At 51.7% G+C, this 14,978-nt stretch overlaps 8 non-coding genes and 1 pseudogene across 8 annotated transcripts; all 9 read right to left on the reverse strand.

Moving 5' to 3' along the window:
- Positions 1 to 705: 705 nt before the first annotated feature.
- Positions 706 to 824, reverse strand: LOC140474099 (5S ribosomal RNA). Its single transcript, XR_011958828.1, has one exon. It is a non-coding gene; the product is annotated as a 5S ribosomal RNA (ribosomal RNA).
- A 1,523-nt stretch (positions 825 to 2,347) lies between these two features.
- LOC140469555 (5S ribosomal RNA) lies at positions 2,348 to 2,466 on the reverse strand. The gene has a single exon (XR_011956155.1). It is a non-coding gene; the product is annotated as a 5S ribosomal RNA (ribosomal RNA).
- Positions 2,467 to 3,977: 1,511 nt separating this feature from the next.
- On the reverse strand, positions 3,978 to 4,096 carry LOC140468757 (5S ribosomal RNA). The gene has a single exon (XR_011955822.1). It is a non-coding gene; the product is annotated as a 5S ribosomal RNA (ribosomal RNA).
- A 1,523-nt stretch (positions 4,097 to 5,619) lies between these two features.
- Positions 5,620 to 5,738, reverse strand: LOC140468960 (5S ribosomal RNA). The gene has a single exon (XR_011955898.1). It is a non-coding gene; the product is annotated as a 5S ribosomal RNA (ribosomal RNA).
- Positions 5,739 to 7,249: 1,511 nt separating this feature from the next.
- On the reverse strand, positions 7,250 to 7,368 carry LOC140470352 (5S ribosomal RNA). Its single transcript, XR_011956478.1, has one exon. It is a non-coding gene; the product is annotated as a 5S ribosomal RNA (ribosomal RNA).
- Positions 7,369 to 8,879: 1,511 nt separating this feature from the next.
- Positions 8,880 to 8,998, reverse strand: LOC140468780 (5S ribosomal RNA). Its single transcript, XR_011955831.1, has one exon. It is a non-coding gene; the product is annotated as a 5S ribosomal RNA (ribosomal RNA).
- Positions 8,999 to 10,509: 1,511 nt separating this feature from the next.
- LOC140470093 (5S ribosomal RNA) lies at positions 10,510 to 10,628 on the reverse strand. The gene has a single exon (XR_011956365.1). It is a non-coding gene; the product is annotated as a 5S ribosomal RNA (ribosomal RNA).
- Positions 10,629 to 12,147: 1,519 nt separating this feature from the next.
- LOC140474110 (5S ribosomal RNA) lies at positions 12,148 to 12,266 on the reverse strand. The gene has a single exon (XR_011958833.1). It is a non-coding gene; the product is annotated as a 5S ribosomal RNA (ribosomal RNA).
- A 1,519-nt stretch (positions 12,267 to 13,785) lies between these two features.
- On the reverse strand, positions 13,786 to 13,894 carry LOC140472238 (5S ribosomal RNA; annotated as a pseudogene).
- Between the last annotated feature and the right edge of the window lie 1,084 nt (positions 13,895 to 14,978).

Raw genomic sequence — 14,978 nt, forward strand, 5'->3', positions numbered from 1 at the left:
AGAGACATTCTGGCTATTGAGGGAGTGCAGCGTAGGAATGGCGGGATTACCTTACACTGAAAGACTGGAGCGACTGGGCTTGTGTACCCTTGAGTTTAGCAGACTGAGAGGGGATCTGGTTGAGACATATAAGATTATCAAAGGATTGGACACTCTGGCGGCAGGAAACGTGAGTGCCGAAACAGAGGACACAGCTTAAAAATACGGGGTAGACCGTTTAGGACAGAGATGAGGAGAAACGTCTTCACCCAGAGAGTGGTGGCTGTGTGGAATGCTCTGCCCCAGAGGGCAGTGGAGGCCCAGTCTCTGGATTCATTGAAGAAAGAGTTGCACAGAGCTCTCAAGGATAGTGGAATCAAGGCTTATGGAGATAAGGCAGGAACAGGATACCGATTAAGGATGATCAGCCATGATCATATTGAATGGTGGTGCAGGCTCCAAGGGCAGAATGGCCAACTCCTGCACCTATTCTCTATTGTCCTCCTTTCCTGACTGCCAGCCGCAGACAGCGTGCAGCCCCAATCCCTTTCTTTCCCTCTTTCTTGCTGATTTTGGCAGCGCTCCGCTCTCCTCCCCTCCCTGTCTCCTGCCTGCAGGAGACTGATGCCAGGCACAGCGGCAGCAAAAATAACCTGTCGCTGCATTGCGTGCGTGGCCCAACACGAGTGCAGAGGGGTGACTTGAGCAGCCCCTGCTGGCGGAAAAAGCCTACTGCACCTGGTATTCCCAGGCGGTCTCCCATCCAAGTACTAACCAGGCCTGAGTCTGCTTAGCTTCCGAGATCAGACGAGATCGGGCGTTTTCAGACTAGTATGGCCGTAGGCGCTGGCCCCTTCCTTTTCTCCCCACTTCAAGGCGTGCTGGCCAGCCACATTTTCTTTGCTGCTCTTTCTCTTGATCCCCTTTGTTTTTTTTTTCTCTCTTTTCTCTTTGCTCTTCCTCCTCCGTGCGTGCTTCCCTCCCTCCCTCCCTCCCTCCCTCCGACCAGCTAGCCCTTGCCCACCAGGCTCCTGTCGTCTCCCACATCCCCACACAGGCCAACTGCAAGACCTCCCCCTGCTTCATAGGGCTGCAGCCTGCATTCTCTCATCCTTCCACACTCCTCCACGCCTCCATTTCGGAATGGCAGGCAGTGACCAGTGGGGTACCGCAGGGATCAGTACTGGGACCGCAGCTTTTTACAATATATGTTCATGATATAGAAGATGCTATTAGCAATAACATTAGCAAATTTGCTGATGATACTGAGCTGGGTGGCAGGGTGAAATGTGATGAGGATGTTAGGAGATTACCGGGTGACCTGGACAAGTTAGGTGAGTGGTCAGATGCATGGCAGATGCACTTTAATGTGGATAAATGGATGCTTATCCACTTTGGTGGCAAGAACAGGAAGGCAGATTACTACCTAAATGGAATCAATTTCGGTCAAGGGACAGTACAGAGAGATCTGGGGGTTCTTGTACACCACTCAATGAAGGTAAGCATGCAGGTACAGCAGGTAGTGAAGAAGGCTAATAGCATGCTGGCCTTCATAACAAGAGGGATTGAGTACAGAAGCAAAGAGGTTCTTCTGCAGGTGTACAGGGCCCTGGTGAGACCACACCTGGAGTACTGTGTGCAGTTCTGGTCTCCAAATTTGAGGAGAGACATTCTGGCTATTGAGGGAGTGCAGCGTAGGAATGGCGGGATTACCTTACACTGAAAGACTGGAGCGACTGGGCTTGTGTACCCTTGAGTTTAGCAGACTGAGAGGGGATCTGGTTGAGACATATAAGATTATCAAAGGATTGGACACTCTGGCGGCAGGAAACGTGAGTGCCGAAACAGAGGACACAGCTTAAAAATACGGGGTAGACCGTTTAGGACAGAGATGAGGAGAAACGTCTTCACCCAGAGAGTGGTGGCTGTGTGGAATGCTCTGCCCCAGAGGGCAGTGGAGGCCCAGTCTCTGGATTCATTGAAGAAAGAGTTGCACAGAGCTCTCAAGGATAGTGGAATCAAGGCTTATGGAGATAAGGCAGGAACAGGATACCGATTAAGGATGATCAGCCATGATCATATTGAATGGTGGTGCAGGCTCCAAGGGCAGAATGGCCAACTCCTGCACCTATTCTCTATTGTCCTCCTTTCCTGACTGCCAGCCGCAGACAGCGTGCAGCCCCAATCCCTTTCTTTCCCTCTTTCTTGCTGATTTTGGCAGCGCTCCGCTCTCCTCCCCTCCCTGTCTCCTGCCTGCAGGAGACTGATGCCAGGCACAGCGGCAGCAAAAATAACCTGTCGCTGCATTGCGTGCGTGGCCCAACACGAGTGCAGAGGGGTGACTTGAGCAGCCCCTGCTGGCGGAAAAAGCCTACTGCACCTGGTATTCCCAGGCGGTCTCCCATCCAAGTACTAACCAGGCCTGAGTCGGCTTAGCTTCCGAGATCAGACGAGATCAGGCGTTTTCAGACTAGTATGGCCGTAGGCGCTGGCCCCTGCCTTTTCTCCCCACTTCAAGGCGTGCTGGCCAGCCACATTTTCTTTGCTGCTCTTTCTCTTGATCCCCTTTGTTTTTTTTTTCTCTCTTTTCTCTTTGCTCTTCCTCCTCCGTGCGTGCTTCCCTCCCTCCCTCCCTCCAGCTAGCCCTTGCCCACCAGGCTCCTGTCGTCTCCCACATCCCCACACAGGCCAACTGCAAGACCTCCCCCTGCTTCATAGGGCTGCAGCCTGCATTCTCTCATCCTTCCACACTCCTCCACGCCTCCATTTCGGAATGGCAGGCAGTGACCAGTGGGGTACCGCAGGGATCAGTACTGGGACCGCAGCTTTTTACAATATATGTTCATGATATAGAAGATGCTATTAGCAATAACATTAGCAAATTTGCTGATGATACTGAGCTGGGTGGCAGGGTGAAATGTGATGAGGATGTTAGGAGATTACCGGGTGACCTGGACAAGTTAGGTGAGTGGTCAGATGCATGGCAGATGCACTTTAATGTGGATAAATGGATGCTTATCCACTTTGGTGGCAAGAACAGGAAGGCAGATTACTACCTAAATGGAATCAATTTAGGTCAAGGGACAGTACAGAGAGATCTGGGGGTTCTTGTACACCACTCAATGAAGGTAAGCATGCAGGTACAGCAGGTAGTGAAGAAGGCTAATAGCATGCTGGCCTTCATAACAAGAGGGATTGAGTACAGAAGCAAAGAGGTTCTTCTGCAGGTGTACAGGGCCCTGGTGAGACCACACCTGGAGTACTGTGTGCAGTTCTGGTCTCCAAATTTGAGGAGAGACATTCTGGCTATTGAGGGAGTGCAGCGTAGGAATGGCGGGATTACCTTACACTGAAAGACTGGAGCGACTGGGCTTGTGTACCCTTGAGTTTAGCAGACTGAGAGGGGATCTGGTTGAGACATATAAGATTATCAAAGGATTGGACACTCTGGCGGCAGGAAACGTGAGTGCCGAAACAGAGGACACAGCTTAAAAATACGGGGTAGACCGTTTAGGACAGAGATGAGGAGAAACGTCTTCACCCAGAGAGTGGTGGCTGTGTGGAATGCTCTGCCCCAGAGGGCAGTGGAGGCCCAGTCTCTGGATTCATTGAAGAAAGAGTTGCACAGAGCTCTCAAGGATAGTGGAATCAAGGCTTATGGAGATAAGGCAGGAACAGGATACCGATTAAGGATGATCAGCCATGATCATATTGAATGGTGGTGCAGGCTCCAAGGGCAGAATGGCCAACTCCTGCACCTATTCTCTATTGTCCTCCTTTCCTGACTGCCAGCCGCAGACAGCGTGCAGCCCCAATCCCTTTCTTTCCCTCTTTCTTGCTGATTTTGGCAGCGCTCCGCTCTCCTCCCCTCCCTGTCTCCTGCCTGCAGGAGACTGATGCCAGGCACAGCGGCAGCAAAAATAACCTGTCGCTGCATTGCGTGCGTGGCCCAACACGAGTGCAGAGGGGTGACTTGAGCAGCCCCTGCTGGCGGAAAAAGCCTACTGCACCTGGTATTCCCAGGCGGTCTCCCATCCAAGTACTAACCAGGCCTGAGTCTGCTTAGCTCCCGAGATCAGATGAGATCAGGCGTTTTCAGACTAGTATGGCCGTAGGCGCTGGCCCCTGCCTTTTCTCCCCACTTCAAGGCGTGCTGGCCAGCCACATTTTCTTTGCTGCTCTTTCTCTTGATCCCCTTTGTTTTTTTTTTCTCTCTTTTCTCTTTGCTCTTCCTCCTCCGTGCGTGCTTCCCTCCCTCCCTCCCTCCCTCCCTCCGACCAGCTAGCCCTTGCCCACCAGGCTCCTGTCGTCTCCCACATCCCCACACAGGCCAACTGCAAGACCTCCCCCTGCTTCATAGGGCTGCAGCCTGCATTCTCTCATCCTTCCACACTCCTCCACGCCTCCATTTCGGAATGGCAGGCAGTGACCAGTGGGGTACCGCAGGGATCAGTACTGGGACCGCAGCTTTTTACAATATATGTTCATGATATAGAAGATGCTATTAGCAATAACATTAGCAAATTTGCTGATGATACTGAGCTGGGTGGCAGGGTGAAATGTGATGAGGATGTTAGGAGATTACCGGGTGACCTGGACAAGTTAGGTGAGTGGTCAGATGCATGGCAGATGCACTTTAATGTGGATAAATGGATGCTTATCCACTTTGGTGGCAAGAACAGGAAGGCAGATTACTACCTAAATGGAATCAATTTCGGTCAAGGGACAGTACAGAGAGATCTGGGGGTTCTTGTACACCACTCAATGAAGGTAAGCATGCAGGTACAGCAGGTAGTGAAGAAGGCTAATAGCATGCTGGCCTTCATAACAAGAGGGATTGAGTACAGAAGCAAAGAGGTTCTTCTGCAGGTGTACAGGGCCCTGGTGAGACCACACCTGGAGTACTGTGTGCAGTTCTGGTCTCCAAATTTGAGGAGAGACATTCTGGCTATTGAGGGAGTGCAGCGTAGGAATGGCGGGATTACCTTACACTGAAAGACTGGAGCGACTGGGCTTGTGTACCCTTGAGTTTAGCAGACTGAGAGGGGATCTGGTTGAGACATATAAGATTATCAAAGGATTGGACACTCTGGCGGCAGGAAACGTGAGTGCCGAAACAGAGGACACAGCTTAAAAATACGGGGTAGACCGTTTAGGACAGAGATGAGGAGAAACGTCTTCACCCAGAGAGTGGTGGCTGTGTGGAATGCTCTGCCCCAGAGGGCAGTGGAGGCCCAGTCTCTGGATTCATTGAAGAAAGAGTTGCACAGAGCTCTCAAGGATAGTGGAATCAAGGCTTATGGAGATAAGGCAGGAACAGGATACCGATTAAGGATGATCAGCCATGATCATATTGGATGGTGGTGCAGGCTCCAAGGGCAGAATGGCCAACTCCTGCACCTATTCTCTATTGTCCTCCTTTCCTGACTGCCAGCCGCAGACAGCGTGCAGCCCCAATCCCTTTCTTTCCCTCTTTCTTGCTGATTTTGGCAGCGCTCCGCTCTCCTCCCCTCCCTGTCTCCTGCCTGCAGGAGACTGATGCCAGGCACAGCGGCAGCAAAAATAACCTGTCGCTGCATTGCGTGCGTGGCCCAACACGAGTGCAGAGGGGTGACTTGAGCAGCCCCTGCTGGCGGAAAAAGCCTACTGCACCTGGTATTCCCAGGCGGTCTCCCATCCAAGTACTAACCAGGCCTGAGTCTGCTTAGCTTCTGAGATCAGACGAGATCGGGCGTTTTCAGACTAGTATGGCCGTAGGCGCTGGCCCCTGCCTTTTCTCCCCACTTCAAGGCGTGCTGGCCAGCCACATTTTCTTTGCTGCTCTTTCTCTTGATCCCCTTTGTTTTTTTTTTCTCTCTTTTCTCTTTGCTCTTCCTCCTCCGTGCGTGCTTCCCTCCCTCCCTCCGACCAGCTAGCCCTTGCCCACCAGGCTCCTGTCGTCTCCCACATCCCCACACAGGCCAACTGCAAGACCTCCCCCTGCTTCATAGGGCTGCAGCCTGCATTCTCTCATCCTTCCACACTCCTCCACGCCTCCATTTCGGAATGGCAGGCAGTGACCAGTGGGGTACCGCAGGGATCAGTACTGGGACCGCAGCTTTTTACAATATATGTTCATGATATAGAAGATGCTATTAGCAATAACATTAGCAAATTTGCTGATGATACTGAGCTGGGTGGCAGGGTGAAATGTGATGAGGATGTTAGGAGATTACCGGGTGACCTGGACAAGTTAGGTGAGTGGTCAGATGCATGGCAGATGCACTTTAATGTGGATAAATGGATGCTTATCCACTTTGGTGGCAAGAACAGGAAGGCAGATTACTACCTAAATGGAATCAATTTCGGTCAAGGGACAGTACAGAGAGATCTGGGGGTTCTTGTACACCACTCAATGAAGGTAAGCATGCAGGTACAGCAGGTAGTGAAGAAGGCTAATAGCATGCTGGCCTTCATAACAAGAGGGATTGAGTACAGAAGCAAAGAGGTTCTTCTGCAGGTGTACAGGGCCCTGGTGAGACCACACCTGGAGTACTGTGTGCAGTTCTGGTCTCCAAATTTGAGGAGAGACATTCTGGCTATTGAGGGAGTGCAGCGTAGGAATGGCGGGATTACCTTACACTGAAAGACTGGAGCGACTGGGCTTGTGTACCCTTGAGTTTAGCAGACTGAGAGGGGATCTGGTTGAGACATATAAGATTATCAAAGGATTGGACACTCTGGCGGCAGGAAACGTGAGTGCCGAAACAGAGGACACAGCTTAAAAATACGGGGTAGACCGTTTAGGACAGAGATGAGGAGAAACGTCTTCACCCAGAGAGTGGTGGCTGTGTGGAATGCTCTGCCCCAGAGGGCAGTGGAGGCCCAGTCTCTGGATTCATTGAAGAAAGAGTTGCACAGAGCTCTCAAGGATAGTGGAATCAAGGCTTATGGAGATAAGGCAGGAACAGGATACCGATTAAGGATGATCAGCCATGATCATATTGGATGGTGGTGCAGGCTCCAAGGGCAGAATGGCCAACTCCTGCACCTATTCTCTATTGTCCTCCTTTCCTGACTGCCAGCCGCAGACAGCGTGCAGCCCCAATCCCTTTCTTTCCCTCTTTCTTGCTGATTTTGGCAGCGCTCCGCTCTCCTCCCCTCCCTGTCTCCTGCCTGCAGGAGACTGATGCCAGGCACAGCGGCAGCAAAAATAACCTGTCGCTGCATTGCGTGCGTGGCCCAACACGAGTGCAGAGGGGTGACTTGAGCAGCCCCTGCTGGCGGAAAAAGCCTACTGCACCTGGTATTCCCAGGCGGTCTCCCATCCAAGTACTAACCAGGCCTGAGTTTGCTTAGCTTCTGAGATCAGACGAGATCGGGCGTTTTCAGACTAGTATGGCCGTAGGCGCTGGCCCCTGCCTTTTCTCCCCACTTCAAGGCGTGCTGGCCAGCCACATTTTCTTTGCTGCTCTTTCTCTTGATCCCCTTTGTTTTTTTTTTCTCTCTTTTCTCTTTGCTCTTCCTCCTCCGTGCGTGCTTCCCTCCCTCCCTCCGACCAGCTAGCCCTTGCCCACCAGGCTCCTGTCGTCTCCCACATCCCCACACAGGCCAACTGCAAGACCTCCCCCTGCTTCATAGGGCTGCAGCCTGCATTCTCTCATCCTTCCACACTCCTCCACGCCTCCATTTCGGAATGGCAGGCAGTGACCAGTGGGGTACCGCAGGGATCAGTACTGGGACCGCAGCTTTTTACAATATATGTTCATGATATAGAAGATGCTATTAGCAATAACATTAGCAAATTTGCTGATGATACTGAGCTGGGTGGCAGGGTGAAATGTGATGAGGATGTTAGGAGATTACCGGGTGACCTGGACAAGTTAGGTGAGTGGTCAGATGCATGGCAGATGCACTTTAATGTGGATAAATGGATGCTTATCCACTTTGGTGGCAAGAACAGGAAGGCAGATTACTACCTAAATGGAATCAATTTCGGTCAAGGGACAGTACAGAGAGATCTGGGGGTTCTTGTACACCACTCAATGAAGGTAAGCATGCAGGTACAGCAGGTAGTGAAGAAGGCTAATAGCATGCTGGCCTTCATAACAAGAGGGATTGAGTACAGAAGCAAAGAGGTTCTTCTGCAGGTGTACAGGGCCCTGGTGAGACCACACCTGGAGTACTGTGTGCAGTTCTGGTCTCCAAATTTGAGGAGAGACATTCTGGCTATTGAGGGAGTGCAGCGTAGGAATGGCGGGATTACCTTACACTGAAAGACTGGAGCGACTGGGCTTGTGTACCCTTGAGTTTAGCAGACTGAGAGGGGATCTGGTTGAGACATATAAGATTATCAAAGGATTGGACACTCTGGCGGCAGGAAACGTGAGTGCCGAAACAGAGGACACAGCTTAAAAATACGGGGTAGACCGTTTAGGACAGAGATGAGGAGAAACGTCTTCACCCAGAGAGTGGTGGCTGTGTGGAATGCTCTGCCCCAGAGGGCAGTGGAGGCCCAGTCTCTGGATTCATTGAAGAAAGAGTTGCACAGAGCTCTCAAGGATAGTGGAATCAAGGCTTATGGAGATAAGGCAGGAACAGGATACCGATTAAGGATGATCAGCCATGATCATATTGAATGGTGGTGCAGGCTCCAAGGGCAGAATGGCCAACTCCTGCACCTATTCTCTATTGTCCTCCTTTCCTGACTGCCAGCCGCAGACAGCGTGCAGCCCCAATCCCTTTCTTTCCCTCTTTCTTGCTGATTTTGGCAGCGCTCCGCTCTCCTCCCCTCCCTGTCTCCTGCCTGCAGGAGACTGATGCCAGGCACAGCGGCAGCAAAAATAACCTGTCGCTGCATTGCGTGCGTGGCCCAACACGAGTGCAGAGGGGTGACTTGAGCAGCCCCTGCTGGCGGAAAAAGCCTACTGCACCTGGTATTCCCAGGCGGTCTCCCACCCAAGTACTAACCAGGCCTGAGTCTGCTTAGCTTCCGAGATCAGACGAGATCGGGCGTTTTCAGACTAGTATGGCCGTAGCCGCTGGCCCCTGCCTTTTCTCCCCACTTCAAGGCGTGCTGGCCAGCCACATTTTCTTTGCTGCTCTTTCTCTTGATCCCCTTTGTTTTTTTTTTCTCTCTTTTCTCTTTGCTCTTCCTCCTCCGTGCGTGCTTCCCTCCCTCCCTCCCTCCAGCTAGCCCTTGCCCACCAGGCTCCTGTCGTCTCCCACATCCCCACACAGGCCAACTGCAAGACCTCCCCCTGCTTCATAGGGCTGCAGCCTGCATTCTCTCATCCTTCCACACTCCTCCACGCCTCCATTTCGGAATGGCAGGCAGTGACCAGTGGGGTACCGCAGGGATCAGTACTGGGACCGCAGCTTTTTACAATATATGTTCATGATATAGAAGATGCTATTAGCAATAACATTAGCAAATTTGCTGATGATACTGAGCTGGGTGGCAGGGTGAAATGTGATGAGGATGTTAGGAGATTACCGGGTGACCTGGACAAGTTAGGTGAGTGGTCAGATGCATGGCAGATGCACTTTAATGTGGATAAATGGATGCTTATCCACTTTGGTGGCAAGAACAGGAAGGCAGATTACTACCTAAATGGAATCAATTTCGGTCAAGGGACAGTACAGAGAGATCTGGGGGTTCTTGTACACCACTCAATGAAGGTAAGCATGCAGGTACAGCAGGTAGTGAAGAAGGCTAATAGCATGCTGGCCTTCATAACAAGAGGGATTGAGTACAGAAGCAAAGAGGTTCTTCTGCAGGTGTACAGGGCCCTGGTGAGACCACACCTGGAGTACTGTGTGCAGTTCTGGTCTCCAAATTTGAGGAGAGACATTCTGGCTATTGAGGGAGTGCAGCGTAGGAATGGCGGGATTACCTTACACTGAAAGACTGGAGCGACTGGGCTTGTGTACCCTTGAGTTTAGCAGACTGAGAGGGGATCTGGTTGAGACATATAAGATTATCAAAGGATTGGACACTCTGGCGGCAGGAAACGTGAGTGCCGAAACAGAGGACACAGCTTAAAAATACGGGGTAGACCGTTTAGGACAGAGATGAGGAGAAACGTCTTCACCCAGAGAGTGGTGGCTGTGTGGAATGCTCTGCCCCAGAGGGCAGTGGAGGCCCAGTCTCTGGATTCATTGAAGAAAGAGTTGCACAGAGCTCTCAAGGATAGTGGAATCAAGGCTTATGGAGATAAGGCAGGAACAGGATACCGATTAAGGATGATCAGCCATGATCATATTGAATGGTGGTGCAGGCTCCAAGGGCAGAATGGCCAACTCCTGCACCTATTCTCTATTGTCCTCCTTTCCTGACTGCCAGCCGCAGACAGCGTGCAGCCCCAATCCCTTTCTTTCCCTCTTTCTTGCTGATTTTGGCAGCGCTCCGCTCTCCTCCCCTCCCTGTCTCCTGCCTGCAGGAGACTGATGCCAGGCACAGCGGCAGCAAAAATAACCTGTCGCTGCATTGCGTGCGTGGCCCAACACGAGTGCAGAGGGGTGACTTGAGCAGCCCCTGCTGGCGGAAAAAGCCTACTGCACCTGGTAATCCCAGGCGGTCTCCCATCCAAGTACTAACCAGGCCTGAGTCTGCTTAGCTTCCGAGATCAGACGAGATCGGGCATTTTCAGACTAGTATGGCCGTAGGCGCTGGCCCCTGCCTTTTCTCCCCACTTCAAGGCGTGCTGGCCAGCCACATTTTCTTTGCTGCTCTTTCTCTTGATCCCCTTTGTTTTTTTTTTCTCTCTTTTCTCTTTGCTCTTCCTCCTCCGTGCGTGCTTCCCTCCCTCCCTCCCTCCCTCCGACCAGCTAGCCCTTGCCCACCAGGCTCCTGTCGTCTCCCACATCCCCACACAGGCCAACTGCAAGACCTCCCCCTGCTTCATAGGGCTGCAGCCTGCATTCTCTCATCCTTCCACACTCCTCCACGCCTCCATTTCGGAATGGCAGGCAGTGACCAGTGGGGTACCGCAGGGATCAGTACTGGGACCGCAGCTTTTTACAATATATGTTCATGATATAGAAGATGCTATTAGCAATAACATTAGCAAATTTGCTGATGATACTGAGCTGGGTGGCAGGGTGAAATGTGATGAGGATGTTAGGAGATTACCGGGTGACCTGGACAAGTTAGGTGAGTGGTCAGATGCATGGCAGATGCACTTTAATGTGGATAAATGGATGCTTATCCACTTTGGTGGCAAGAACAGGAAGGCAGATTACTACCTAAATGGAATCAATTTCGGTCAAGGGACAGTACAGAGAGATCTGGGGGTTCTTGTACACCACTCAATGAAGGTAAGCATGCAGGTACAGCAGGTAGTGAAGAAGGCTAATAGCATGCTGGCCTTCATAACAAGAGGGATTGAGTACAGAAGCAAAGAGGTTCTTCTGCAGGTGTACAGGGCCCTGGTGAGACCACACCTGGAGTACTGTGTGCAGTTCTGGTCTCCAAATTTGAGGAGAGACATTCTGGCTATTGAGGGAGTGCAGCGTAGGAATGGCGGGATTACCTTACACTGAAAGACTGGAGCGACTGGGCTTGTGTACCCTTGAGTTTAGCAGACTGAGAGGGGATCTGGTTGAGACATATAAGATTATCAAAGGATTGGACACTCTGGCGGCAGGAAACGTGAGTGCCGAAACAGAGGACACAGCTTAAAAATACGGGGTAGACCGTTTAGGACAGAGATGAGGAGAAACGTCTTCACCCAGAGAGTGGTGGCTGTGTGGAATGCTCTGCCCCAGAGGGCAGTGGAGGCCCAGTCTCTGGATTCATTGAAGAAAGAGTTGCACAGAGCTCTCAAGGATAGTGGAATCAAGGCTTATGGAGATAAGGCAGGAACAGGATACCGATTAAGGATGATCAGCCATGATCATATTGAATGGTGGTGCAGGCTCCAAGGGCAGAATGGCCAACTCCTGCACCTATTCTCTATTGTCCTCCTTTCCTGACTGCCAGCCGCAGACAGCGTGCAGCCCCAATCCCTTTCTTTCCCTCTTTCTTGCTGATTTTGGCAGCGCTCCGCTCTCCTCCCCTCCCTGTCTCCTGCCTGCAGGAGACTGATGCCAGGCACAGCGGCAGCAAAAATAACCTGTCGCTGCATTGCGTGCGTGGCCCAACACGAGTGCAGAGGGGTGACTTGAGCAGCCCCTGCTGGCGGAAAAAGCCTACTGCACCTGGTATTCCCAGGCGGTCTCCCATCCAAGTACTAACCAGGCCTGAGTCTGCTTAGCTTCCGAGATCAGACGAGATCGGGCGTTTTCAGACTAGTATGGCCGTAGGCGCTGGCCCCTTCCTTTTCTCCCCACTTCAAGGCGTGCTGGCCAGCCACATTTTCTTTGCTGCTCTTTCTCTTGATCCCCTTTGTTTTTTTTTTCTCTCTTTTCTCTTTGCTCTTCCTCCTCCGTGCGTGCTTCCCTCCCTCCCTCCCTCCCTCCGACCAGCTAGCCCTTGCCCACCAGGCTCCTGTCGTCTCCCACATCCCCACACAGGCCAACTGCAAGACCTCCCCCTGCTTCATAGGGCTGCAGCCTGCATTCTCTCATCCTTCCACACTCCTCCACGCCTCCATTTCGGAATGGCAGGCAGTGACCAGTGGGGTACCGCAGGGATCAGTACTGGGACCGCAGCTTTTTACAATATATGTTCATGATATAGAAGATGCTATTAGCAATAACATTAGCAAATTTGCTGATGATACTGAGCTGGGTGGCAGGGTGAAATGTGATGAGGATGTTAGGAGATTACCGGGTGACCTGGACAAGTTAGGTGAGTGGTCAGATGCATGGCAGATGCACTTTAATGTGGATAAATGGATGCTTATCCACTTTGGTGGCAAGAACAGGAAGGCAGATTACTACCTAAATGGAATCAATTTCGGTCAAGGGACAGTACAGAGAGATCTGGGGGTTCTTGTACACCACTCAATGAAGGTAAGCATGCAGGTACAGCAGGTAGTGAAGAAGGCTAATAGCATGCTGGCCTTCATAACAAGAGGGATTGAGTACAGAAGCAAAGAGGTTCTTCTGCAGGTGTACAGGGCCCTGGTGAGACCACACCTGGAGTACTGTGTGCAGTTCTGGTCTCCAAATTTGAGGAGAGACATTCTGGCTATTGAGGGAGTGCAGCGTAGGAATGGCGGGATTACCTTACACTGAAAGACTGGAGCGACTGGGCTTGTGTACCCTTGAGTTTAGCAGACTGAGAGGGGATCTGGTTGAGACATATAAGATTATCAAAGGATTGGACACTCTGGCGGCAGGAAACGTGAGTGCCGAAACAGAGGACACAGCTTAAAAATACGGGGTAGACCGTTTAGGACAGAGATGAGGAGAAACGTCTTCACCCAGAGAGTGGTGGCTGTGTGGAATGCTCTGCCCCAGAGGGCAGTGGAGGCCCAGTCTCTGGATTCATTGAAGAAAGAGTTGCACAGAGCTCTCAAGGATAGTGGAATCAAGGCTTATGGAGATAAGGCAGGAACAGGATACCGATTAAGGATGATCAGCCATGATCATATTGAATGGTGGTGCAGGCTCCAAGGGCAGAATGGCCAACTCCTGCACCTATTCTCTATTGTCCTCCTTTCCTGACTGCCAGCCGCAGACAGCGTGCAGCCCCAATCCCTTTCTTTCCCTCTTTCTTGCTGATTTTGGCAGCGCTCCGCTCTCCTCCCCTCCCTGTCTCCTGCCTGCAGGAGACTGATGCCAGGCACAGCGGCAGCAAAAATAACCTGTCGCTGCATTGCGTGCGTGGCCCAACACGAGTGCAGAGGGGTGACTTGAGCAGCCCCTGCTGGCGGAAAAAGCCTACTGCACCTGGTATTCCCAGGCGGTCTCCCATCCAAGTACTAACCAGGCCTGAGTCGGCTTAGCTTCCGAGATCAGGCGTTTTCAGACTAGTATGGCCGTAGGCGCTGGCCCCTGCCTTTTCTCCCCACTTCAAGGCGTGCTGGCCAGCCACATTTTCTTTGCTGCTCTTTCTCTTGATCCCCTTTGTTTTTTTTTTCTCTCTTTTCTCTTTGCTCTTCCTCCTCCGTGCGTGCTTCCCTCCCTCCCTCCCTCCAGCTAGCCCTTGCCCACCAGGCTCCTGTCGTCTCCCACATCCCCACACAGGCCAACTGCAAGACCTCCCCCTGCTTCATAGGGCTGCAGCCTGCATTCTCTCATCCTTCCACACTCCTCCACGCCTCCATTTCGGAATGGCAGGCAGTGACCAGTGGGGTACCGCAGGGATCAGTACTGGGACCGCAGCTTTTTACAATATATGTTCATGATATAGAAGATGCTATTAGCAATAACATTAGCAAATTTGCTGATGATACTGAGCTGGGTGGCAGGGTGAAATGTGATGAGGATGTTAGGAGATTACCGGGTGACCTGGACAAGTTAGGTGAGTGGTCAGATGCATGGCAGATGCACTTTAATGTGGATAAATGGATGCTTATCCACTTTGGTGGCAAGAACAGGAAGGCAGATTACTACCTAAATGGAATCAATTTCGGTCAAGGGACAGTACAGAGAGATCTGGGGGTTCTTGTACACCACTCAATGAAGGTAAGCATGCAGGTACAGCAGGTAGTGAAGAAGGCTAATAGCATGCTGGCCTTCATAACAAGAGGGATTGAGTACAGAAGCAAAGAGGTTCTTCTGCAGGTGTACAGGGCCCTGGTGAGACCACACCTGGAGTACTGTGTGCAGTTCTGGTCTCCAAATTTGAGGAGAGACATTCTGGCTATTGAGGGAGTGCAGCGTAGGAATGGCGGGATTACCTTACACTGAAAGACTGGAGCGACTGGGCTTGTGTACCCTTGAGTTTAGCAGACTGAGAGGGGATCTGGTTGAGACATATAAGATTATCAAAGGATTGGACACTCTGGCGGCAGGAAACGTGAGTGCCGAAACAGAGGACACAGCTTAAAAATACGGGGTAGACCGTTTAGGACAGAGATGAGGAGAAACGTCTTCACCCAGAGAGTGGTGGCTGTGTGGAATGCTCT

The sequence above is a fragment of the Chiloscyllium punctatum genome, chromosome 3 (genome assembly GCF_047496795.1).
Source record: "Chiloscyllium punctatum isolate Juve2018m chromosome 3, sChiPun1.3, whole genome shotgun sequence".
Taxonomy (NCBI): Eukaryota; Metazoa; Chordata; class Chondrichthyes; order Orectolobiformes; family Hemiscylliidae; genus Chiloscyllium; species Chiloscyllium punctatum.